The following is a 10,487-nucleotide window of genomic DNA, read 5'->3' on the forward strand; positions in this document are numbered from 1 at the left end:
ATTTTTACTGTTCCCCTTGATCTGCCTGGTTAGACTTAATTCAAAATGAGCTTTGGTCTCATGCTGCTTGGGCAGCTTCCTTATACGTCCCTCTGGTGGGTTGAAATTTCCCCCCCAGCACTAACTTTGCCAGACCAACTCAGTTAGAAGCAAACAAAGCTGTATTTACAAGAAGAACTACACTCTACAATGGAATGCAATGAGTATGTACAAAATACACAGTATTTACAATATTTACAGATATTTACAATTAATAAACAGCACAAGGATCCCCCTGGTCCTTGGCCAGATATTAGATATTAGCTTCTCCCCCCCCTGCCTCCCTTACCTCTCTGTACAAAAGGGACAAGAGAAAGGAGCAGAGAAGTTAGACTTAGCCAAAGACAGCCAATAAGCAGGTTATCTCTCCTGAGTGAAGCAATACAGCCAGAGATCAGAAGAGAAAAGGGAAGAATTGTTATGGTACAGCTCCTCTTATTCCAGATATTTACCCAATGATTTTGCTTGGAATAATCTTTTGTTTTCCTTTTTACACCCAATAGTGATTTATTTCTATTTTTCTACTTTTCTGCTCAAAATCTGTAACTATATTTTAAAGGCATAGCCTGAAACCACCACACCTCCCATTCCAGCTGTCCTTTCTTCCACTCCTTGTAGAGTTTCTTTTTTTGTGGCAGCATGTCCAGGAGCTCTTTGCTCATCCAGGCAGGTCTCCTAGCATTCTTTCCTGCTTTCCTCCTTGTGGGTATACTTTGCTCTTGGGCATAAAGAAGGTGATCCTTGAACACTGACCAGCTGTCCTGGGCCCCTCTTCACTCTAGGACTTTGTCCCATGATACTTTGGCCAGCAGATCCCTGAAGCAATCAAACTAGAGAAGGGCAGATTTAGATTGGATATCAGGAAGAAGTTCTTCACTCTGAAGGTGGTGGACCACTGGAACAGGTTGCCTAGGGAGGTGTTTGAGACCCCTTCCCTGGACATATTCAAGGTGAGGTTCCATGAGGCCCTGGGCATCCTGGTCTAGTTGGGGATGTCCCTGCCGACTGCTGGGAGGTCAGACTAGATGACCTTTGGAGGTCTGTTCCAGCCTGGAGCATTCTATGATTCTATGATATTCCCTCTGAAACTGACTGAAAGTGGATATTGATACAATCCAATGAATAATACTTGACTACTGAAGAACTTAGGGCATAAGACTATCCAAATTTGTGCGTGTGCAGACACGAAATTCCCTTAGCACAGATTAAACTTCTGTGTCAATACTGTTAAATTATTTAGCCTAGGTATGTGATTTCTGCTTGGGCACAGGGACCTACATATATGCTTGAGAAAATTTTAAAAGGGTTAAAATAAATGAACATCTGTATCAGACAGAGAGCAACAAAGTTGTGCTACAAATCAATGTTTTCACTCCTGCTCAGGTGGTGGTTGAGACTTTTAGAACAAAAATACTGTTCTGAAAAGCTAAATAACTGCAAATGTCTCTTAGGCTCTAATGACATGAGAGTGGCTTTTTTTTTTTTCCTCTTGGAAACAGCACGTACCAGCCTGTCTATATAAAAAAAAAATAAAGTGCTGGAACATGCTCTCTACCTTCAGTACCATATGGCTACATATTTTCTTCAAAGTTACGCTGCAGACGAGCACAGCCTATTCCAGACAAAGACTTGTAGACGGTGCAATATAGACAGTGAGCTGCTATTCTATCTGCAGCAATTGGGAAAGTATTTCAGAAGGCAAACAAAGCCATCTGACACTGAGCACATTGTCCAGCTAGCCTGGAAGATGCAGTGATTTTGAGATTGAACCCAAGAGGAGGCTCAGGGGAGACCTCATTGCTCTCTACAACTACCTGAAGGGTGGTTGTAGCCAGGAGAGGGTTGGTCACTTCTCCCAGGCAGCCAGCACCAGAACAAGAGGACACAGTCTCAAGCTGTGCCAGGGGAAGTTTAGGCTCGAGGTGAGGAGAAAGTTCTACACTGAGAGTCGTTCACCATTGGAAAGGGCTGCCCAGGGAGGTGGTGGAGTCACCATCCCTGAATGTGTTCAAGAGGGGATTGGACATGGCACTCAGTGCCATGGTCTAGTCCTGAGGTCTTGGGTGATAGGTTGGACTTGATGATCTTTGAGGTCTCTTCCAACCTTGGTGATAGGGTGATACTGTGAAATGACTCCTAGAGATTACAAAATCCGTGTTTTTACAGAGCCATGGAATGACACACTTATTAGGGGATTTCCAGTTTACCTCGTGTTCACCTCCCTTTTTTCTTCAGTTCATCCTGCATCACAGAACACTCCCATTGGGACTGCAGGATTATGGAATTCCTATAAACAACACCAGAAATTTACTGCCTGTCAATGTCCTGTTACAAATAATCATGAACTTGTATTTTGATTTTCAAGAGGGGATTGGATGTGGCACTTGGTGCCATAGTTTAGTCATGAGGTCTGTGGTGACAGGTTGGAACAGGTCATCTTGAGGGCAATCACTCAGCACTTACAGGATGGCCAAGGGATCAGGCCCAGCCAGCATGGATTCAGGAAGGGCAGGTTCTGCCTCTCCAAACTGATCTCCTTCTATGATCAGGTGACCCACCTGGTGGATGTGGGGAAGACTGTGGATGTAGTCTACCTGGACTTCAGCAAGGCCTTTGACATGGTCCCCCACAGTAAACTCCTGGACAAGCTGTCAGCACATGGCTTGGACAGCAGCACTCTGCACTGGGTCAGGAACTGGCTGGAGGGCCGAGCCCAGAGAGTGGTGGTGAATGGTGCCACACCCCTAGTGGTGCCCCCCAGGGATCAGTGCTGGGCCCCATCCTCTTCAATATCTTTATTGATGATCTGGATGAGGGGATTGAGTCCATCACCAGTAAGTTTGCAGATGACATAGAATACATAGAATAGAATACATAGAATAAACCAGGTTGGAAGAGACCTTCAAGATCATCGCGTCCAACCCATCAACCAATCCAACACCACCCAAACAACTAACCCACGGCACCAAGCACCCTGTCAAGTCTTCTCCTAAAAACCTCCAGTGATGGCGACTCCACCACCTCCCCAGGCAGCCCATTCCAATGGGCAATCACTCTTTCTGTATAGAACTTTTTTCTAACATCCAGCCTGAACCTCCCCTGGCGCAGCCTGAGACTGTGCCCTCTTGTTCTGGTACTGCTTGCCTGGGAGAAGAGACCAACATCCGTCTGTCTACAACCTCCCTTCAGGTAGTTGTAGAGAGTAATAAGGTCACCCCTGAGTCTCCTCTTCTCCAGGCTAAGCAACCCCAGCTCCCTCAGCCTCTCCTCATAGGGCTTGTGTTCCAAACCCCTCACCAACTTTGTTGCTCTTCTCTGGACTCGTTCCAGCAAGTCAACATCCTTCCTAAACTGAGGGGCCCAGAACTGGACACAGTACTCGAGGTGCGGCCTAACCAGTGCAGTGTCCAGGGGCAGAATGACCTTCCTGCTCCTGCTGGCCACACTGTTCCTGATGCAGGCCAGAATGCCATTGGCCCTCTTAGCTGCCTGGGCACACTGCAGGCTCATGTTCAGTCTACCATCAACCAGCACCCCCAGGTCCCTCTCAGCCTGACTGCTCTCCAGCCACTCTGACCCCAGCCTGTAGCACTGCATGGGGTTGTTGTGGCCAATGTGCAGAACCCGGCACTTGGATGTGTTAAATCTCATGCCGTTGGACTCTGCCCATCTGCCCAGCCTGTCGAGGTCCCTCTGCAGAGCCTCTCTACCCTCCAGCAGATCAACTCCTGCCCCCAGCTTGGTGTCGTCAGCAAATTTACTGATGATGGACTCGATGCCCTCGTCCAGATCATCAATAAAGATGTTAAAGAGCACAGGGCCCAGTACTGATCCCTGGGGCACACCACTGGTGACTGGCTGCCAGCTGGATGTGGCACCATTCACCACCACTCTCTGGGCTCGGCCCTCCAGCCAGTTCCTAACCCATCGCAGTGTGCTCCCATCCAAGCCATGGGCTGACAGCTTGGCCAAGAGTTTGCTATGGGGAACGGTGTCAAAGGCCTTGCTGAGGTCCAGGTAGACTACATCCACAGGCCTCCCCACATCCACCAGTCGGGTCACCTGATCATAGAAGGAGATCAGGTTGGTCAGGCAGGACCTGCCCTTCCTAAACCCATGCTGGCTGGTCCTGATCCCTTGGCCATCCTCTAAGTGTTGTGCGATTGCACTCAGGATGACCTGTTCCATAATCTTTCCTGGCACTGAGGTCAGGCTGACAGGCCTGGAATTCCCTGGCTCATCCAACCGGCCCTTCTTGTGGATGGGTACCATGTTGGCCAGCTTCCAGTCATCTGGGATCTCTCCAGTGAGCCAGGACTGATGAAAAATCATGGAGAGTGGCTTGGCCAGCTCATCTGCCAGCTCTCTCAGCACCCTAAGCTGACACTAAGCTGAGGGCAGCTGTTCATCTGTTAGAGTGTAGAAGAGCTCTGCAGAGGGACCTTGACAGGCTGGACAGATGGGCAGAGTCCAACGGCATGAGATTGAACACATCTAAGTGCCAGGTTCTGCACATTGGCCACAACAACCCCATGCAGGGCTACAGGCTGGGGTCAGGCTGGGGTCTGCAGCCAGGCAGAGAGGGACCTGGGGGTCCTGGTTGATAGTAGGCTGACCATGAGCCAGCAGTGTGCCCAGGTGGCTAAGAAGGCCAATGGCATCCTGCCCTGCATCAGGAATAGTGTGGCCAGCAGCAGGGAAGTCATTCTGCCCATGTACTCAGCACTGGTCAGGCCACATCTTGAGTCCTATGTCCAGTTCTGGGCCCCTCAGTTTAGGAAAGATGTTGAGTTGCCTGAACGTGTCCAGAGAAGGGCAACAAAGCTGGTGAAGGGGTTTGGAGCACAAGCCCTACGAGGAGCAGCTGAGGGAGCTGGGGTTGCTTAGTCTAGGGAAGAGGAGGCTCAGGAGAGACTTTATTGCCACCTACAGCTCCCTGAAGGGAGGTTGTAGCCAGGTGGGGGTTGGTGTCATCTCCCACGCAGCCTGTGACAGAACAAGAGGACACAGTCTCAAGCTGTGCCAGGGGAAGTTTAGGCTGGATGTTAGGAAGAAATTCTTCACAGAAAGAGAGATTGGCCATTGGAATGTGCTGCCCAGGGAGGTGGAGAAGTCACCATCACTGGAGGTGTTTAAAAAGAGACTGGATGAGGCACTTGGTGCCGTGGTTTAGTTGATTAGATGGTGTTGGGTGATAGGTTGGACTTGATGATCTTGAAGGTCTTTTCAAACCTGGTTAATTCTGTATTCTGTGTTCTGTATTCTGAATAATGCAAACCTTAACTCTGCAAATGTGTTTGACGTATTATTTTCGATATGTCTGGAGTTGTAATGAAGGGTGTTAAAAATCATCAAAATGTAGTAACATGAAGATCAGAAAAAAATTATTTAAGCCTATGCCTAACCATGAGATATTAAACATACAATAATGCTATGTTAAATAACCCATATGTAAATATGTCATTTAACAACTGGGAAGGAGATTACTGTGAGCAGACAGGGAAAAAATGTAGGAAAAAAACTTTGAGGGAAAAATGTGTGACAGATTTTGACACAGAAATACATGGAACAAAAAACTGTAAGATGAGAGTAGAACATTTAACTTATAATAAGTTTAGCAGTCAGCAAATATTCTTTTGGTTTAGCTTTTAAAATATTTCTGCTAAACTAGTAAGCAGTTTAGCTTTGCAAATGTCCAAAACATGAGAGTTCATTGAGAGTTCTTCTTTTTTTCTCTCTTTTTTTTTTTCCTTTCTGTTGGGTGGTATCTTCTCTGTCAGGACAGTTTCAAGGGTCTGGTGGTCACTGAAACTGTGTCTGACATTTGCTGTTTTAGGCAAGTAAGGTGGTCTTTCCTGGCAGAAACTGGCAGGGAACTGTCGGTGCAACCCATAATGGGTTTTTAACACAAAGGGAAAGTACAAATCCCTTTTATTGCCATTACAAGCATCTCTGCAAGAGAAACTTCTGTGCCAAAGACATTGCAAACCCAACTGTGTTTATTATCTGTTTCGCACACACGGCGTCATCTGTGTAAATTTACTGTCTCATGGTTAGGCACAGGCTAGTGTTTGATAACCAAATTCCAGTGAAGAAAATCCAGCCTAAACCTTCCCTGGTGCAGCTTGTACCCATTTCCTCTGGTCCTGTTCCTTGCTACTAAGGAGAAAAGGCTAGTCACCCCCTTGCTCCAACCTCCCTTCAGGTAGTTGTAGAGAGCAATGAGGTCTCCACTCAGCCTCCTTTTCTCCAACTGGACAACCCCAGGTCCCTCAGGCTTTCCTCACAGGACTTGTGCTCTAGGCCTTTTTCTGGACATGCTCCCACACTTCTATGGGTAGGTTCAGACTGGATGTTAGGAAGAGGTTCTTCACCAAGAGGGTGGTGAGACACTGGAACTGGTTGCCCAGAGAGGTGGTAGAAGCCCCATCCCTGGAGGTTCTTAAGGCCAGGCTGGATGTGGCTCTGAGCAACCTGATGTAATGTGAGGTGACCCAGCCCACAGCCAGGGAGTTGGAACTAGCTGATCCTTGAGGTCCCTTCCAACCCTAAGAATTCTATGATTCTATGATCCTATCCTTCTTACAGTAAGGGGCAGCCATTTCACTATGTCTAAACCACTGATCTAGTCTTCTCTAACAACTTTATTAACCTTGGAAATATTTTTCTTTAAGTACCAGACCTTTTGAATGGGATTTGGAGATGATGTTGTTTACAAGAACAGCTGGAAATGTGCAACAGATTTTGTAAAAATTTGTCAGTAAAGTGGGGAAACTGAGATGGAAAACATGAACAGCATGTACTGAGTTCTCTGGGAGATGACAGGAGTGCCCTTTCTCTTTTGGCATGTATCATTGTGATACACTTGGCAGTTTGTCCTTTTCCTGCTTGTATCTCCGCTGCTGATCTATCCACAAAAAGTATTTTCATCGCTTTGTCTATGTCAGCGTCCCAGTAGACATCAGCTCTCAGACATTCTGAAAAAGCAGCTGCCTGCAAGCAGCATTTATTACTGTGAGTGGCAGAATGTTACTTCTCTGGATATTCACAGGCATGAAGAGTTCTACATGCTCCCACAGACTGTGATCTGCACAGCAACCAATTCTGCTCTTGAGGACAGCATCAACAAAGCATTTGAGAGATAACATCTTTCATTTCCAGCGAAGGGAAGGGAAAGAAGGGAAAGGAAAAAGAAAAGGAAAGGGGGGGGGGGGGGGGGGGGGGGGGGGGAAATGTTTCTTTTCATTCTTCAACAGAGTGATCAATTTTCAAACCTAACCAAAGCAACAGCACAACCTTGAGTCATCACCAGCACCACATCTACAAACAGAGCCTATGACAAGCAGCTTGCAGTGCTTACAGCATGATCTGCAGCTCAGCAGCCTGGGGTCCTGGGGAGTGCACCCGCACTGAGGTGGTTGTCCTGGAAACTTTTCTCAGAGGCACTTTGCGGTCATTTAGTTCAGAATAAGGAAAGGTGGGCTGGGGAGTATCACTGCTTGGTAGCCATAGTGACCTACACAGCGTAAATACTGAGAAAATAGAGATCCAGGGAATCAATCTTTCTGTCACGCACAGCTGGGCTTCCATCCAGCGTGTGTTCGCTGCTGTTCATCGGGACCTTCGCCCGTACATGAAGACCCCCTGCAGCTGACGTTAAGGCGCCTACTACACAGAGTGCAATCAGGGTCACAATACAGCTGCTCTGCTGAGGTGTTTGGGTTCTCTTTTTTCTACTGAACTGGCGAATAGTGGCACTGCCCTTGGGGTTGTGCAGAAGAGCATCAGATTGCAGTGCCCTCAGTTGCCCTCTCAACCAACCCCTAAGGAGACGGTTATCTCGCGGAGGCTTCGTGAGAGGCTGTGAGAAACCCCGAGCGACCTCCGCTCCCACCATGCCGTGCCCCTCCCCTCATCTCAGCCCCTCGACCCCGCCAGGGCAGACGCCGGCCAAGGGCGCCTCAAAGCACACGACCCAAGTTCGGGCATGCGGTCGAGCCCACCAGCGGGCCGCTGCGGGGAGGGGGCCGGGGGGGCGTGGGGAAGCCTCCCTCCCAGGGGTTGCAGTGGCACGCGCCGCGGCGGCGCTGCGTTCCCGCCTTCGAGCGTGCGGACGCTGGCTCTCGTCAGCTGGTTGTGGGGAGCGGGGCAAGCTGAGGGGCTCGTCGTGGCGCCTCCGTCGGGAGCGCGATTGTCCTGCTCTGTGTAGCGGTTATGCCCACTAACTGAGGAGCCAAAAGCAGTGCTCTTAAGTGTCTGGTACATCTGAGACCGTGAGGAGAAAGTCTTACTGCCACCCGGGGCACTTCGTATTGACTACCTGCAGAGGTGGGAGCAGGAAAGAGGTTTGCTGGGGACTCTGTGCGCTTTGCCACTGGGATTTGCAGTGGTGCTACTAATGCCTCTGTCCTACTGTCTGTGAAATCGTTTGAAGGGATGGGATTCACCCCACTTGTGGGTGCCTCTTGCGTGGTGATAATTTTGATCTGCAAGCCAGGTTTTAAATGTGCTTAGGGTCTTCAGAGAAAGAGGAATTAAAGCAAGGTTATAGTCGATGTAAATGTCAGGTGCCTATGCAAGGTGGAGTTCAGAAAAACCCTGAGACTGTTTGAAGTGCCTACGAGTGAATACTTACTATATTTATTTGAGATGTACTGATTAAAAAAAAATCCCTTTTGTTTTGGTTATAAATAATTATTTAAGTATTGCATGAAGCAAAAATTAAAGTCCAGACCATTAGCTACAATACTTTGAAGAAGATACTGAGAGATCATGGATGGCAAGAAGTTAAAGAGACATTAAATAAAGGTGGCTGGTTTATGACAGTCCAAAAAAAAAAAGCATTTTAAATCTGTCATTTTCCCCCTAGTGAAATAAACACCATAGTTAAAACAGGAGTGGGAGGTTAACAGAAATGCCTCTGAAAGTTGTAACATATATTCTAATAATGAAAAAAAAAAAAAAAAAAAAAAAAAGAGGTAATTAGTTTTCCTGCTGGAAAATTGCAACATAAATAATAACATATACTATGTTTAATTTACTGTTTCAGTTCAGCAGGAGTTTTATTCCCAGTGGCAGCGTTGCCTAATGCTGCCAATGCTGAGCACATCCTGTCTTCTGAGAAAAACAAATGATGCCATGGAATAAGGAAACACACAAACAGCACACAACATGGCAGCTCCTTGAACTCCCAAGCTCAGTCAAAATTTAGGGGGAAACGTGTAGACTTAAAACCTTGATAAAAAGAAACTGTGATTGACAAATATAAGATACTGCATATGATAAGGACTGAAAAAAATCTGGACTTGGCATTCATACTCTAAATTTAGACTAGTAGCTGACAGAATACTGAAATATGTGGTTGGTTTACAAATTCAAAAGTCTTGAATAAATATTTTCAAGTGCCTTTTGAAAAATCATTGCATTGTAATGACAGAAGTGATTAAGGTTGCCAACAGAGAAACCCCTTAAAAGTTCTTGAAAGTTGGTGATTTAAACAAAAGTTCATTAACTTTAGCTAATTAGTTAGTCTCTCTGTGAAAATAGTGGATACAAGAAACAAAATAACACAGAACCAGTATCTTTATCTTGCTGTTTTCATAAAGAAGTTACATACTTGTAGAGATTTATAAATATTGAATTACTGAGAAAACAATTAATTTATGCAATTTTGATTTGTTGCAGTTGTTCATTTACACATCTATTTCCACCTAACGTTACTGTAGGTGTTATTTGTCTGGGAACCTCTTCAATTTCTCTGTAGCGCATACATTCTACCTTCTGGTTCCCCTCTCTCATTCCTTGTTTTGTTATGATTTGTAAAAAGATGGTTCATATGTTTCCACATAGAAGTGATGATTTTTGTCTGGAATGCATGGTTTATCTGTTACTGGAAATTTTGTTTCATGAAGCCTGTTGTTCATCAACAGTTTCAGCATTTTTAGAAGCATTCATGCAATGTCTTCCAGATGTATGTTGTAAATGTACATTGAAGATTCTGTCAGGAGGATTTCTGCTACAAATAGGAATTGTATTAAGAATCTGGAATTACATGGGTGTTTTTAACTCATATGGTAAATTTTGTGTGCCATCATTTCTCACCACCAATATTAATGCAAATTTCTTGTAAGAAAGTACGTAGGTAACTTGAAGCCTAAGTAGTTACGTATCAAAGCATCTATACACAGGCATAAAAGGTTTAGATCCTGCATAAATGTGTGCCTGGTAAAATCTCATTTGTTTAAGTAATCTTTTTAAAGTTAACTAAACCTCACAAAACTTCATCTGTTGCCTGTAAACAGTAGTGAATGAATAATCGTTTCAGTTGAATTTCCTGCTTTTTAAAGTGACGACAGGAAGACCTGTCTGATTTAGCAGCATATCTAAAGAGAAATTGGTCTCATGTTTTAAAAGCATCCTATATGCAGACCACTAATATATTTAGATAA

Source organism: Dryobates pubescens, chromosome Z, assembly GCF_014839835.1.
Source record: "Dryobates pubescens isolate bDryPub1 chromosome Z, bDryPub1.pri, whole genome shotgun sequence".
NCBI classification, from domain to species: domain Eukaryota; kingdom Metazoa; phylum Chordata; class Aves; order Piciformes; family Picidae; genus Dryobates; species Dryobates pubescens.